Source organism: Rhamphochromis longiceps, linkage group LG18 (genome assembly GCF_057381845.1).
Source record: "Rhamphochromis longiceps isolate RC_006_pf linkage group LG18, R_longiceps_female_GT1.1, whole genome shotgun sequence".
Taxonomy (NCBI): Eukaryota; Metazoa; Chordata; class Actinopteri; order Cichliformes; family Cichlidae; genus Rhamphochromis; species Rhamphochromis longiceps.
Window position 1 is genome coordinate 5,572,943 of NC_140574.1, and position 14,651 is coordinate 5,587,593.

Below are 14,651 nucleotides of genomic sequence, written 5' to 3' on the forward strand. Positions count from 1 at the left end.
TTACGTCACTTCCGGTTTTGGGCAGGACACGGCGGACATGCGATAGTTCGCGCTGATGGACGTAGGAAGCGTTACAAACAGCTGATCGGATTGGCAAAGCGTGTTTCTGGAATATTATGTTTTTGTTGCTGCAAGTGCTTTTTATGCAGTTTTTGCAAAGCTATATGTGAAAGGAAACTGTGACCGAGGACAAGCTGATGGCATAAGATGTAAGTACAACTCCTCCGGTTTCATATGCAAAAAAACTTATTGCGCTAGCTTATGTGGTTGCAGAGCTACCGGGATTTAAAAATAGTTAAGCGAAAGGGAGGTGCCCGCTCCGACCGGCTTTTAAGGGTTAAGTATCAACTCATCCAATCAGATTTGTACCTTTGTGCCATACAATATGTGGCTGTAAATTGGAGAGATTTGCTTGTCCAAGAGAGCAAGATTTTTACAAGGCAGTGCTGTTCATGAATTAAAAACCCTCAAAACAAAACGAAACACATGGATAGTGATAAAGTGAAACTTGGATGTGAATTCCAAATTTAATTTTTTTACACTTACCCAGAAAATTACAGAGTAAAAACTTCAGAGATGACGTTGTTTATTTGTTGAATGCTTTTAGCTCATATATTTTAGTTTAATAAGTGCATGTCAGGAACTTTAGGGCTTCAGTGTCGTTCGTATCTAACTGATGTCTCCGCCTGCTTCACTTTGCTCTGACAGTCTTGCTGACCGCTCGACCGCTTTACTGGCTTGCTGATGCCACACATGTCCACTAATCAGCGGGGCAAGCCAAGTGAGTCAGTGCAGCTCTTCAGCTGCTACGACAAGCTGTGACTTCCAAAAGAGCAAACGCACACTCGAGGATCAAACGCACACACTCAGTGGATTCGTGGGACAGGACTCCTGACTGTTCTTGGGACCGACCCAGTGTGTAGCTGCAGGGTTCTGGCTATACTCTGGACGCTGGCAGAGCATAAAACATGTGACTCAGCGAGTTATCAGAGCTGGCTCTCTGTTCTCCCAGCAGCCTTGGGGCGCAGCACATCTCACAGCCAAGACCTCAGTAATATACAATGGGTTTCAGGGCAGAAACAACACATTGACTAATTTAAAAGAAAGAACCAGAAATTAGTTTAACATACTGAATGTGGAAGAACTCAAATTTGTTTGTTTACCATTTAAAAGAGTAAAAGAAGCTTATTCAAACAGGAGAAAGCTCATGATTGAAACCAGGCTTTGCTTATTTATATGTTTCTGGAATCACCACATTGAACCTGATTTGGTGGTAAGCAGTCCACTAAAGAGCTGTTATCAGTATTAGTGTTAATAGTATTATTGCTAGTAGGTGCTTCAGTCTGCCTTGTAGGAGGCTTGGTAGGCTCCATTGACATCAGTGATAAATGGACTGCAACACAGATAAGGAAGACATGTAGTGCACATAAAATCTCCTGTGGGAAATTCTGTAGTAAGATTGCAAATATAAGTTAGATGCATCCTAATATAACAAAAGTCCAAAACATGACTGAGGATTCATGTCTTAACACCCAGATGTATTATAATTCTTCATGTCTGATGTTAACATACCACAGTGTTACATACAAACATCAAACTCCATGACACCAGTGCTGACCTTGAATGTGAAATAAGCCCTGTGCTCAGGAGTTTGATCAGCTTTGTCTTTTCCTCTTAGTGACTGTGAGTCGGTTTCAGGTTCCTCTTCTTGGCATCAGTTCAGTTGACCAGTTTAAGTAGGATTAACTTCAAAATGGGATCGATTGTTTTAGATGACACTCTGTTCATGCCTTCTGCTGACATGCTTCTCTTTCTGCACCTGACCATATGTGCATTGCAGAGAGGACCAGTTGTCTGTTGTGGTGTTATGACTGTATTTGTGTTTTCGTGGATGTATGTGCGTTTGGCACATACGCTGAGTTTCTATAGAGCCTGAGGGATGAGAGGCCCACAAACTGGGCTTTTTGCTTTAATTAGTTCAATAAAAGCACCAATCCTCCTGACATCTGACCCACGTTAACTCATGGACTGGACATACACACACCCACAACCACCTACACACACAATGGACAACTGTACCCTCAAACACACAATAATAACATGGACTGAACCACCACTCACAACCACTAGCACTTTATATAGCCTCTGTAGGAATTATATCTCACTTATCTTAACTGCACTACTGTATAGCTCTGTGTAAATAATCATTCTGTACATTTGATAATTTTTAATCCTACAACTGTTTACAACTTGCATAGTTCCCATTTCTGTATAGCTGTATATCTCAGATTTCTGTAAAGTTATTTATTTCATATTCTGTATAGTTTTTCATATTTATATCCTGTCCATATCCTGTACATAGCTTGTACTCACTACAGCCTGTACATACTTATAGTTATAGAATATTCACAACATACTTCATACCGTGTACATTATAACATAATAGACCCATTTGTGTAATATACTTACATATCTATATTATTGCTAATATATATTGTAATATATCTATATCACTAAAGCACTTCTGGATGGATGCAAACTGCATTTCGTTGCCCTGTACCTGTGCATGTGCAATGACAATAAAGTTGAATTCTATTCTATTCTATTCTTATTCTCTGCTCTTGTCCTAATGACCGGGTTCACTTAATTACTGTCACTGCACGGCAATCAACAACATTAAAACCACTTGCCTTATTATTGTGATGGTCCCCCTCGTGGCACTCTGGCCTGTCAGGGCGTGAACGCAGGATGTTTGCAGCAGATCCTTTGGGTCGTGTGGGGTTGCCCTCTGTGGATAGGCTTGCTGAGTTGGTAGAAAGTGGGAGCTAGGCTCTATTATCAATAGCCATCATTTCATCCAAAGAAAATTGATATTTCAGGGTAGTTTGTGATCCAATTTTATTGTCCTGTATATATTCTGACCCTTCTTTTCAAGCTTTAAGAAGAAGAAGGTACTTTTGGCAGCTCCCTTGTTGATCTGGTGCTGATTTTACAACACATGCACGGTTTACATCCGCGTTAAAGCATCAAAATCAGCATCTAAGGTTTCACAGCAGAGCGCTGTATTGTAATGAGGCTCTACATGTTACTCACTTTGTCTGTCTGTGGTTTTTTCCTTATGGCAGCTCTGTGTACGCTGCCTAAATAAACTCAAATTTCATTATATAAAAGGACAAAAAGCACCAAAGTATATGTTAAAGTATATATTTTATCCATGAAGTTCCCATAAAGTAATTGCTCAAGAAAGCTACCCAAACTATTATTCAACTGCAAGCTTTGGAAATCTAATATCTGAATCCATTGGTTACAGGGTCAGTCGACTCAAATTACCTGTGCTCCACTATAATGAGTATGAATGGAATTTCTTTTGTGGCCTTCAAGGCTAAATTAAAAACCAATCAGCTTCTTTTTCCAGAGGTCAGATTACCGATTCCCCTCAGTAATCCACACAGTATTTATCCAGCAGAATATAGTTTTAATGGAAAGTGTTCACAGTGAGTTGATGATTCATATGTCAGGGCTGTCATAATCGTATGCTTGCATTGAAATTCCCCAAATCATAAATCGATTTAGAAAAGGATCTGCAAACGTTTCTGTTGCCTGATTTTAAAAAAACCCAAATTACCAGAATCTAAACGTCTCAGGATGTTTGTAGTTAAAAGCTACATTTGTTGCTGACTCCAGAGAATTGTTGGACCTTAATGATAAACGTGTAACGCTTAGAGGAATATTTCATAGCAGTCCTTGTGCACTTTGTTGATTTTTCTCAACCCCCAGGAAACATGCATATCAGTGTATCATAATTAACTGAGCACTAATTCCCTCTCTAGTGGCCTCAGAGGGCCCTACTTGGGTTATACTGTTAACTAGAGCTCTGATAATTTATTTCAAATTCTCATTTTTAAATTAATGCTGCCTCAGTCACTGCTGTGATTGATGTGTTACTGCTTGAAGGGATGGTTAATGGCCATAAACCTCCACAGGGACAAATCACCGTGTCAACAGTGTCACCGACACGAGTCTATGTACGTTTATTTGATTTAGATGTATTTCTAAATAATCACATAATCCTCGCATTGTGGAACGGCTCTCAATTTCTTTCCTGCTCAGTGAAACCCGAGTGGATTCGGAGGCAGCGCTGCAGGGCTATCTTTGGACTGAAGTAGATTGTGCACTTTAGTATTTAAGGAATGTTTCTTTTTTCTGTCGCAGAATAGCCATTTTTGGACTGTGCTCAGCTGGTGTATAGCCTCTCTTGAGAGTCTCTCGTGCTTGTTGTGTAACAGCACAGAGCTGTTTTAACTGCTGCTGCTACCACCCTGCATGCATGTAGCTTTGTTTCAAATGTCCAGCATAAAAAGTCTGCCCATAAAATTGTCTTTAATATTGAAAGTCTGCTCTGCAACAAAGTATTGAAACTGGTAAGCTTAATCATATTTGGTGGCATGGCTCTGAACTGGGACTTCCCAGTCCATCCATCTGTGGCTAATCCAATGACAGCATTATGAGAAGTTAGACACAACACAAGGAGGAGCTTGGTTGGAGATGGGTTGCAAAGCAGGTTGCAGAGAAAGCAGTAACTAATTAGCTTTGGTTTAAAACTCAAACATTGTATTTATGTCTCTGTTGCTTAATCCCACTCGGGCTAATTTTAATGGTTACAATAAAGATTACAACAGTGAAAGGGTTATTTAAAATAGTAGCCATTTTACTAACTAAAAATGAGGAATTGCACTTTTTTTTTAAACTTTGAAGTTAGAAATTTCATTCAAGACAGATGGCAAATAACCAATAAAGCACTGGCCTAAAAATAAACTGGATAAAGTAATCTAAAAGTCACCTGGAGGCTAAAATATGTAATTTTTAAAACGTTTTGAGACAAATTATTTATTGCAATTTAATGGCTGGACAAAGCTGTTGTAATAAAAGGATTTCCATCAGGCCAACATGAAGGAAAAGCCCCGACCGGGCATTAATCTGGATTAGCTTGGTTTAAGTGTGGCGGAGCCTCGTTCACATAAAAACCTCAGAGGCCTCAGAGTCTGCTCAGGTAATTACTTCTGAAAGTGAAGAGGTTAGATTGTGTTACTTAGCATCACAGCTGAATAAGATCGGAGGCTCGCTGGCTTGAAAATAAGGAGTCTTTCGTGCTTTGCGGATATTTCAAGGACTTTTGGAACTGGGTGATTTCTTCAGCACCTGTCCACTGAAAAGTTTTTTTTATTTCAGCTGTACTCTGAGCCGTGTGATTCATTCATACCTGGGGAACCTTGAGTGCTTTTTGGAAGGATTTTCCCAGAATCTGTTGGAAATATTAATGAAGTACTGAAGATGAGTGCAGTTAAATGTGAACTCACTGACTTACTTTCTCTGGGGTGTAGCATAGAATAAGACTGGTGTTTTTGTCATATGCTAATATACTTGTACTGCACATGTATAAGTCACTCATCCATTATTTATTTGATTCCTACATTTAAAGATTTCATGGAAGTCTAACAAGATGATTAATTTTTATTAAGAAACTATTTAAATGAATGCAATTCCTTCTTTCATCTTTATCTTTTTTTTTCCAAACATTTATTTGTTTTTTTCAAAACCATTTGAACGGAAGCATAACCTTTGTCACTTTGGTAAATGGTAAATGGCCTGTATTTATATAGCGCTTTACTAGTCCCTAAGGACCCCAAAGCGCTTTACATATCCAGTCATCCACCCATTCACACACACATTCACACACTGGTGATGGCAAGCTACATTGTAGCCACAGCCACCCTGGGGCGCACTGACAGAGGCGAGGCTGCCGGACACTGGCGCCACCGGGCCCTCTGACCACCACCAGTAGGCAACGGGTGAAGTGTCTTACCCAAGGACACAACGACCAAGACTGTCCAAGCCGGGGCTCGAACCGGCAACCTTCCGATTACAAGGCGAACGCCCAACTCTTGAGCCACGATCGCCCGCACGATCACCAAATACAACTTTGGCTGTTGTATTTGGTGTTTTGGAATATTTGTTGTCCTGGCGAGAACGTTAGGTTGACGTGTGGATATGTGGAAAAACTGCACAGTTTGAAATGTGTTGGCTGCAGCAACGTTTTCTATGACAGCAAACTCACGGTATCTGATTTTGGTTTGTGTGAGTAGCTGGATAGTGTTGTCACATAAGTCTACCTGCAAGCAGCAGGTGAACCACTGGAATCTGCTGGCAACCAAAGCAAGGACATAACCGTGAGGGTCCTAGCAATGAATGGTCATTTCTCTTTTGCTGTACAGTAAAGTTGTTAAATTTGACAAATTGGTGGATTTGGGCTATAAAAATATATTTTCCAGGCTTATATTTAGTCTCATGAGCTTGTCTGCTCGTGGACAGCCTGCTCAATCAGCTTTTGTTCACATCTTTTCTTTGCAGACCACATTAGAGCTTCCAGTTTCTTTAGGAACCAGTTTGCCTAATCTCAAACTCCTAACTTGGTGGACTGGTTGCAAAGTCCAGTTCTTGCTTCATCAACTTACAGTTTTCAAGCAGTTCTTGCATCTAGAGACTTCACAAATCCCACAATAATATGCTACATTGATTTTTTTCTTTTTCTTTACCTGATCCTCTGGCGATGAGCTACTTTCCCCTCAGCGGAGGGTAGACTGACCTGTCCTTTTACATGGGAACTGTACCCCGACCCCCTCCTTCATTTACTGAGAACAGGAAGGATGTGATAAACTCTCATTGGGAAACAAAATCGCTCACTGTGCTCTGCTTTGTCCTGCAGCCCATTCATGACCACAGTGTTTTAATAGAGAAAAGCACCGCGTAAAAGGACGGCATCATCAGTGAACAGAGTTATTATCTTACTCACAATGGCCAGGGAGGGGTCAGGTTTCTGTATAGTTAATGGAGGTCTAGTGAAGGACCTTGTTTTCTGGCTAGAAGTGTTCTTGCTCACGCTGATGTTGTTTATTTGGGTATAGGCGAATTAGTTATAGGAAAAATCTGAATCCTAATATTGTCGGATGACTTTATATTACTATGGCTGATTCTTTTTGCCATAGACAAAGAGCACATTTAGGTCTCTATCACATTGCATTTTCACCACCTTTGTACTGCGTGAAGACGGCTCTTTGTCAAGATCCGTCTGATTTATTTTGCACGTGTTAAAATAACTCCTCACCTGCTCCCACGGACTCAAATCCTCCTGCTACATCTGGTTTTACATACAACATTACAACAGATGCTTCAGTGACCCAGTTTGCTCGTGAGGAAATTCAAAGTTCACAGATCTGTGGAGCCGGGATTATTGAAGCTATAAACAGAGGTGGGTGCTCTCAGTACAATAGGGAAGCAGGTGCTTGGCTTCTGTTTGCATTTCTACACCTTGAAGAGTCACCTATTGTTTGTTGACTCAGTGATGTCAGTCGTTCAGCAGCTTCAAATGCAAGAGATGAACTTTTCCCTGAAAATGGAAGACAAATATCTACGTCAGCTGGGTGGATTTGTTGACCTTCTACACTTTTGCATACAGAGTTTAGGTTCTATGTACATAATTGAAGTCCTTTTGCCGCCGCTGGCAGTGGTCCTGTTGTTTTGATTTTATTTTTCTCTCTCCTACCTCTGCCTCACTGACATTTTGATAGAGATTTATGATTTTATCACTACTCCAGACAGGTTAAGTGCTCAGTATCACTTTTTTTCCCTTTCATCTTGCAAAGAAGCTCTGCTTTTGTTATTGTCATCACAAAACTTGCCAGCTGCACATTGCTCCTATTAGCAGTCTGCAGCACAGGCTGAGTCTTCTCGCTGAAGCTCTCTGCTGTTCAGCTTTTTTCCTCTGGGTCGTCTGCCTTTCTTTCTCTGTCTGTGATTGATGCCTGACAGGGAAGTCGAGCGGAGGCCATACAGACTTGACTGCTCTGCTAGCTGCTATTGATTCTTTTTCACTTAAGCCATAATGAAGTATTGGTCAGCCTCGGTGGGTGTCAGCAGTGCTTAGGGAGGCAGCAGGTGAGCGTAGCCCCGAGACACTAGACTTAATTACAACTGGTCCTTGTGTGTTCAGCTTCCCTTTGAGATGCATTGATGGAATTAGTATAGCGGTGGAGGAGGACAGAGGAAGGAGGACGAAGTAGAAGTCTGCTGCAAGTAATCATGAAATAAGTTTTAATTCCCTCTCAGGAGGAACGCCAGATGTAAGAGAAGCATAAAAATAGGGCAAAGAGTCGGACGGGAAGAAAGCAAGACTGCAAAGGTCAATAATTTTTATATTCAAAGAAGAGGAAATGAGTATGTTTAATATAAAAGAGAAGAACCCATGAAGCCTTTCAGCCTCCTGTGCACCAGAAGGAGGCGGCACCAGTTTTTGAATCAAAAGCAGATACCTGTCTGGCACCAAACAGTGGCGGAGAGATAAATTTAGTGGCAGGTTTCTGAAAAAAATCCATTAAATTCTTCAAAAATGGAAATATGAGCATCTATAGTTCCATATGGAATAGTCAGACTCTGTCTGCACATGAAGAACGGGTCGTAAATCCAAAATTAGGGTTGAATTTTCAATTTCCAGCTAAATCCACTTCAGCTGTGGTGGAGAGATAAAGACGTAGGCAGAGTTTTGTTGGTGGTGACAACTGAAATTTCAGGTGGTTATAAAATTAGGGTTGTATTATGTCGTGCTCAGTTATTGTTGTAATAGTTTATAACATAAAAATAACTTGCTTTCTGGAAGCAAGAAAAAATAGTCTGTTAAACAACAAAAAATATAAATCTGTTTTGAAATTGCCATAGAAAATAAAGAAAACGCTCAAATGTCTAAAGTGTGTGATTCACTGTCATTCAGTCACCATGAATGACGTGCTTGAGTATGTGCTCTGCCAGTTATACAAAGAATTGTCATAGAAGTAAAAACTGTGCCACTGATGCTTATTCTGCACTGGTTAAATGGTAAATGGCCTGTATTTGTATAGCACTTTACTTAGTCCCCATGGACCACAAAGCGCTTTCAGTCATTCACACACACAGTCACACACTGTTGATGGCAAGCTACATTGTAGCCACAGTCACCCTGGGGCGCACTGACAGAGGCGAGGCTGCCGGACACTGGCGCCACCGGGCCCTCTGACCACCACCAGTAGGCAACGGGTGAAGTGTCTTGCCCAAGGACGCAACGACCGAGACTGTCCAAGCCGGGGCTTGAACCGGCAACCTTCCGATTACAAGACGAACTGCCAACTCTTGAGCCACGATGGTTACGTTTCATGACAGAAACTGTGTCATCTTATTTGGCAAAGTAATCAGTTACACCTGCCTCAAGTAGTGGGATTACAAGATCACTACACCATGGTGATGTGGTCTCCAGACACTGATTACCTTACTGTTGCTGTATACACATTCAGTTCTGAAAATGTTTTCCTTTAAATCGAGCTAACTTAAAATTAAAGCAACTGGGTTTAATCAGGTTATTTTTGTGTGGAAACTAACAGGCACATCATGCTGATACTTGGGGTTAGTGCTGAGGACAGGCAAACTGCATGGCTAAAAATGACATTTGGGGGGATTCATTGCATTGACTGGCTCTGCTACTCACACAGTTACAGTTCTCTGAAGGCTAATCTGCACACAGGTAGCATACATGTTGGGATACATACCAGAAATATCCCCAAGGCACTCATTTTACATGCACATTGGAAACATATGCTTGTAGCAAAACCTCTGCATTATTTATTGCATGCTCCCAACAACATATGCCTCCTAACTGTCGCCTCATACAATGGAAATGATTTGTTACGCCCTCTTTGGGAGACCGTGGTGGTTTATGTGTAGATGTGTGTCGGCGGGATATCTTGAACCACATGTGAAAAACGATCATTAATATTCATGTTTCTTCTATTAATCATAGGGGTCTCCAAAGAGGCTGTCACATAGCGCAACACTGGCTGGTTTATCCACAAGCAAAACATGGTTCGTTTCTACTTTTATGTTTTGCACTTGGTTTAGTTTTTTTCCTCACTCTTGGATTTGTTTGGTTTAGGCACTTAAAACTACCTGGTAGACTGAGAAAAACGCTGTGGTCTGGTTTTAAAATGTGCCCCACTGCCAAAGGGCACCGTGGACGTAGCTGACGCATGCCAGCGGCGACTTTATTTGACGCCCCAGGAATGAGAGCGGCCCGGGGTATCATAGGTGCATGGCCAATGCCTGCATGCTTGCATGATTCAAACCACAGATTCCTTTTGGAATGACGGAGTTTAAATCCCACTCTGATGTTCTTCAGGTCATTGTGGTCCGAGTGATTCAAAAACTCTCACACCTGTCGCTGTAGCTTTTGATCTTTTAGTTTTACTTGACTCTTAAACCAAGAACACCGAGTGGAAACCAGTGTGCTCCTTCAGTGTTGTGCGTGATGTCATTTCTCTTTGTCCTTATCCAAAGACATTTTGATGGAACATGGCTGCTGGACGGATAAGATTTGAGGCTCTTTATAGCGACAAAGCCAGCAGGACTCTATTCCACCTTCCTCAATCCTGAGGAAATGTTGACTTTGTGTTTGAGGCTGCCTGAGGGAGATTTAGCTCTGAGCACACTGCCCATAAATGGCCACGATACACACCGAGAGAGAGGATATAAATGGGGATGGGGTGGCGGGTTGGATAAGAGGGGGGAAAAGAGCTGGAGAGAGGAATATAAGGAGTGCAACGGGAGGGAGAAGGATTATGAAAAAGTGAGAAAGGTAAGAATGAAAGGGAGGGAACTCAGATGTAGATTTAAAAGAGACATAAATAGGAGAGGAGGGAATGCCAAAGGAAATGAAAGGGAAGAACAGAGCAAGCGAAAGGAAAAAGTGGTCCGCCGGCCAACCTAAACACAGGAAACGCCAAAGAAACTTCTTTTGAGAGCAGCCGAGATTCACTGGTGAGCTTTATCCTTGAGTGACCTGAAGGGGGGTTCTCTTTTCTGCAGCAGTTTACATTAAAGGTCTTCATGGGTCTACTGGCTTCTGAGAAAACCAGACAAGATCCAAGTTGGACTTGAGCCGCTCCGTCTCAGTCTCTTCCTCATTGATATAATGGCTATAAATGGATCCGGGCACGATCATCTCCAAACACGTGAAAGTCAAACGCATTCTTATTCCCAGACCATCAAATGCTGCCGTTTCATCAGAGGCTGACTGTGACGCAAACAAACGCATAAGGTGTCTTTTTGCCTCTTATAACTTGTTTCAGCAGCACCATAGTTCAGCGGTTAGGTCCTGGGTTTGGATCCACCATCTGGGCGGAGTTTCCACAGTTTAAAGACATGCAGTTAGTGGGGTTAGGTTAGTTAGTGATTCTAAGATGTGAATGTCAGTGTTAGTGGTGTTTTGTGTTTCTGTGTTGGCCCTGTTACAGACTGGCGACCTGTACAGGGTTACCCCGCCTCTTTCCCTATGGCAGACTCCATTGGATAATTGGAAAGGCGACAGATGCATGGACGTGATTGCTTCTTTCTTCTTTGCTCATCCTCTTCCACACCTGTGAAGACCTCTTGTTTACTTCCGTAGTGTCTTTCTGTCATCATTTATCAAATGCAGAGTTTTCCAGCTGCCTCTTATCTCACTTTTTGTTTTTCATTGTGTTAATGAAGATTAAAGTCCGCCACCAACACAAAGGCTGTTTGCAGTGCTTATGATGCAGTTTTAAGGACTTCAGGTTTATCTTGCTTTAGCCTTTTATTTTGAAAAATCATCAGAATTCATAGTCAAACTGTAAACAGTTACTCTTGCAGAGAACAGGAAGTGTTGGCCTTGATTTCAGTGGTCTGCTGGCTGTTATGCTTTCAGCTCATAGGAGTTTTATTAGTTATTCTCTATGTAGAGATAATAAGGTGTACATTCAATTTATGCTGTAAGTCTGCTGTTAATTTTGCTATTTTGTAATTTCCTTAATAAATAAGAAAATAAATAAGTGAAAAATAACAAATGTTAAAGGAGAAACAGTGAGCTCAGGTCAGATAAAGTGGTAATGGATCTTTAACAAATGGTGTCCTAGAAAGCACAGAGACTGTACATGTCTCTCTGCATGCATAATATATGGGCATTTTACAGTACTGTATACAGTAGAGTGAGTGAGTGTGTGTGTGTGTGCCAATAAAGATTGCATAGACTGCATTTTTGTGTATTTTTGTGCAGCGAGATGCACATTTCTGCTTGGAGACATTACTTGCACCAAGTGTATGTTTGCACATGCCAACCTGGGTGTGTGTTTGCATGTGTGTGTGTCTGGCCAGAAGGGCCCTGTCACCCTGAGCGGCGTGTGAGGTGAAGTGACAGATTTGGATCAGCAGGGAGACCGGCCGTTCAACTGTGCCACGGTTAAATAATACAGCAGCTCTAATTTATTCACCTGACTTATGGAGACAGCGAGCGTGTTTCCAGGGAGCGTTTTTCGTGTGACACAGTCTGTGTCTGAGGACTTCAAGTCAGACACCCAGCAGAGACGGCAGCCCTTCAGACAGTCTGGAGGTCAGTCAGAGAGACGACGCGCTGACTGGAACACCTTTAGCAGCACGCTGGATCCTGCCTTACTCCGAAGGTAAATCCAATAAATCATAACATTAATATCGTAACATATATCATTTTAAGGATCAGAAGGAGTTAAAAGTTGCTTCTTTGTGCTAACTATGGCTTTTATAAGCTATATCAGTGTTTGATAGAGAGAACATTAACTTGAAAGTAAAATAAGAAATTTGAAGATCCGAAATTTGAAGATTAGATTGAGAGAAATTACAGCAAACATGGATTATTTTCTAGGGCTGGAGTCGTGCAGTTGACACGGTTGATTGTTTGTATTCAGTATTAATAAGGATGAAAGCTTCATCAGTAGCCTTCTGGGATTGATTCATTACTTTTGCCCCCCCCCCCCCCAAAAAAAAATTGCAACTGTGGACCTTTCCAAATCTAATGGTGACCGATTCCTTAATTAATGTTTACATTTACTGAATGTAAACCTCGAGTTCCAAAGTTATTGACAACATGTGAAAGAAAGCACCAGTGGAGATGGATCTAGTAAGAAAACATGGCCAAAAAGCCGAGTTTTATTGTGTCTTAACCATCAGTAACGCGTACGAGCGTAATAGAATAATCGGACTTGTTTGTGTTTGCGTGTTCAGCCAGTTTTTTTCATGTTTACAGTTTAGTGCTTTGAGTGCGAACGTGTCAGGAGTGGCCATAATCTCACCAGCTGCAGCGTTTCAGTAGTAGCAGCAGCTCCACCTAGACCAAACTAGTTGTAACGCCCCCAACCTCAGAACCACCTTATTACATCCAGGTTACAATTTAATGAGGCAGAACATCCGTGGGTGGGGATTTTGTGCTCACAGCTTGAGCTGTGTTACTTAGATCACCTTGTTGTGGATTTCCCCTCTTGTTGACGTCATACAGAGCGAGAGCAGAAAAACGTATCTGAAACTGAGCTTTTGCCTCACGGGGATCACTTCTACACACACTGACGTATGTGAAATTGTATTTTATGTGAGAGAAAAGAGGAAATGTGGAGGAAATCCCCTTGCATGTGAAGCATGTGAAGATAAAAGTAAAATTTGGGATTAAAGAAGCAACATGTGACTTCATCTGTATGTGTTACAGTTCAACATGCAAGTGGAGGATCTGGTTACAGTTACGATGCCTGTTATTTAAACCATTAGAGGCCAGAGAGGAGAAAAAAACAACTTCCAGACTCACTCACACTTGGTCCTTTCATGACACATTCAGGAACTGACAGCCACTGATAAGAGCACTTAAAGGTCGTGTGGGTGTGGGTGAGGGTGTGGGTGTGGGTGTGAGTGTGTGGTCCAGGCTGACTTATTTCAGCTGACACCTGATTTCACAAGTGTCAACTTCCTCAGTTGCAGTCCAGGCTTTTGAGGTCATGTTTGGTGTCACATTGGTTTACATGCACAAATAAGGTGACGTAACACCTGCTCATCCACTTCCTTAATAACCAACTACAAAACATTTAGTTGATATGATACAACAGCATGCTTAATTACATATAAGCCATCTGACAAGCTGAACGTTGTCTCAGTGATTTAAAACGGGGTGTTTTGATTGGTTTTTATTCTGGTTTGTGTTAAAGAGAAAAACAAGAGTATGTGCGTCCCAGCGTTTGGTCCATTGTGTGTGGTGTGGATGGGCGTGGAGACTATCTGGCTCATATTGAGGTCAGATGGAGAAGTAGAAAAAAGGGAATAATACTCAGGAGATCAAATAAAGGATGAAAGAGACGGCAGCAGCGAGGTAGAGACAGAAGACAGAGGAGGAAGCACACAGTAGGTCAGGCTGTCAGGGAGAGGGAGAGGGAGGGAGCGAGGTAGACGGAGAAAGTGGTGAGAGGTCCCCGATGAGGAGATGAACCTGTTTCCCCAGCAGGAGGAGGGGAAGGAGTCTGTCGACGGGATTTGTTCCAGCGAGTGTTAGTGGTGTTTTAGGCAGCATGAAAGATTCATGGAGATGAAAAGGCTCGCCGGTCGTCTGGTTGGACAGTCTGATGGGGACGTTGGTGGGGGAGGAAAAGACTGGGAGGAGCTGGACTGGTGCACATCCTGCAGACTGACAGATATACAGCACGCTCAGAAAGGTACGAGTTTTAAAAGAGGCCAGAAAAAAACTTGTTACAAGTTGGTCTTTGGTGTAT

At 41.9% G+C, this 14,651-nt stretch overlaps 1 protein-coding gene across 7 annotated transcripts in view; it reads left to right on the top strand.

The window, feature by feature from the left end:
- LOC146647574 (disco-interacting protein 2 homolog C) overlaps window positions 1-14,651 on the top strand; it is a 195,635-nt gene that overhangs the window by 52,051 nt on the left and 128,933 nt on the right. The window contains exon 1 of one of the 7 annotated variants that reach the window (XM_085388747.1): window positions 14,540-14,594. The exons of the other annotated variants lie outside the window; for them this stretch is intronic. The gene's annotated coding sequence lies outside the window, so the exon portion shown is untranslated. Of the gene's footprint in view, window positions 1-14,539; window positions 14,595-14,651 lie in introns of those variants that run through there. 7 annotated transcript variants of the gene reach the window in all.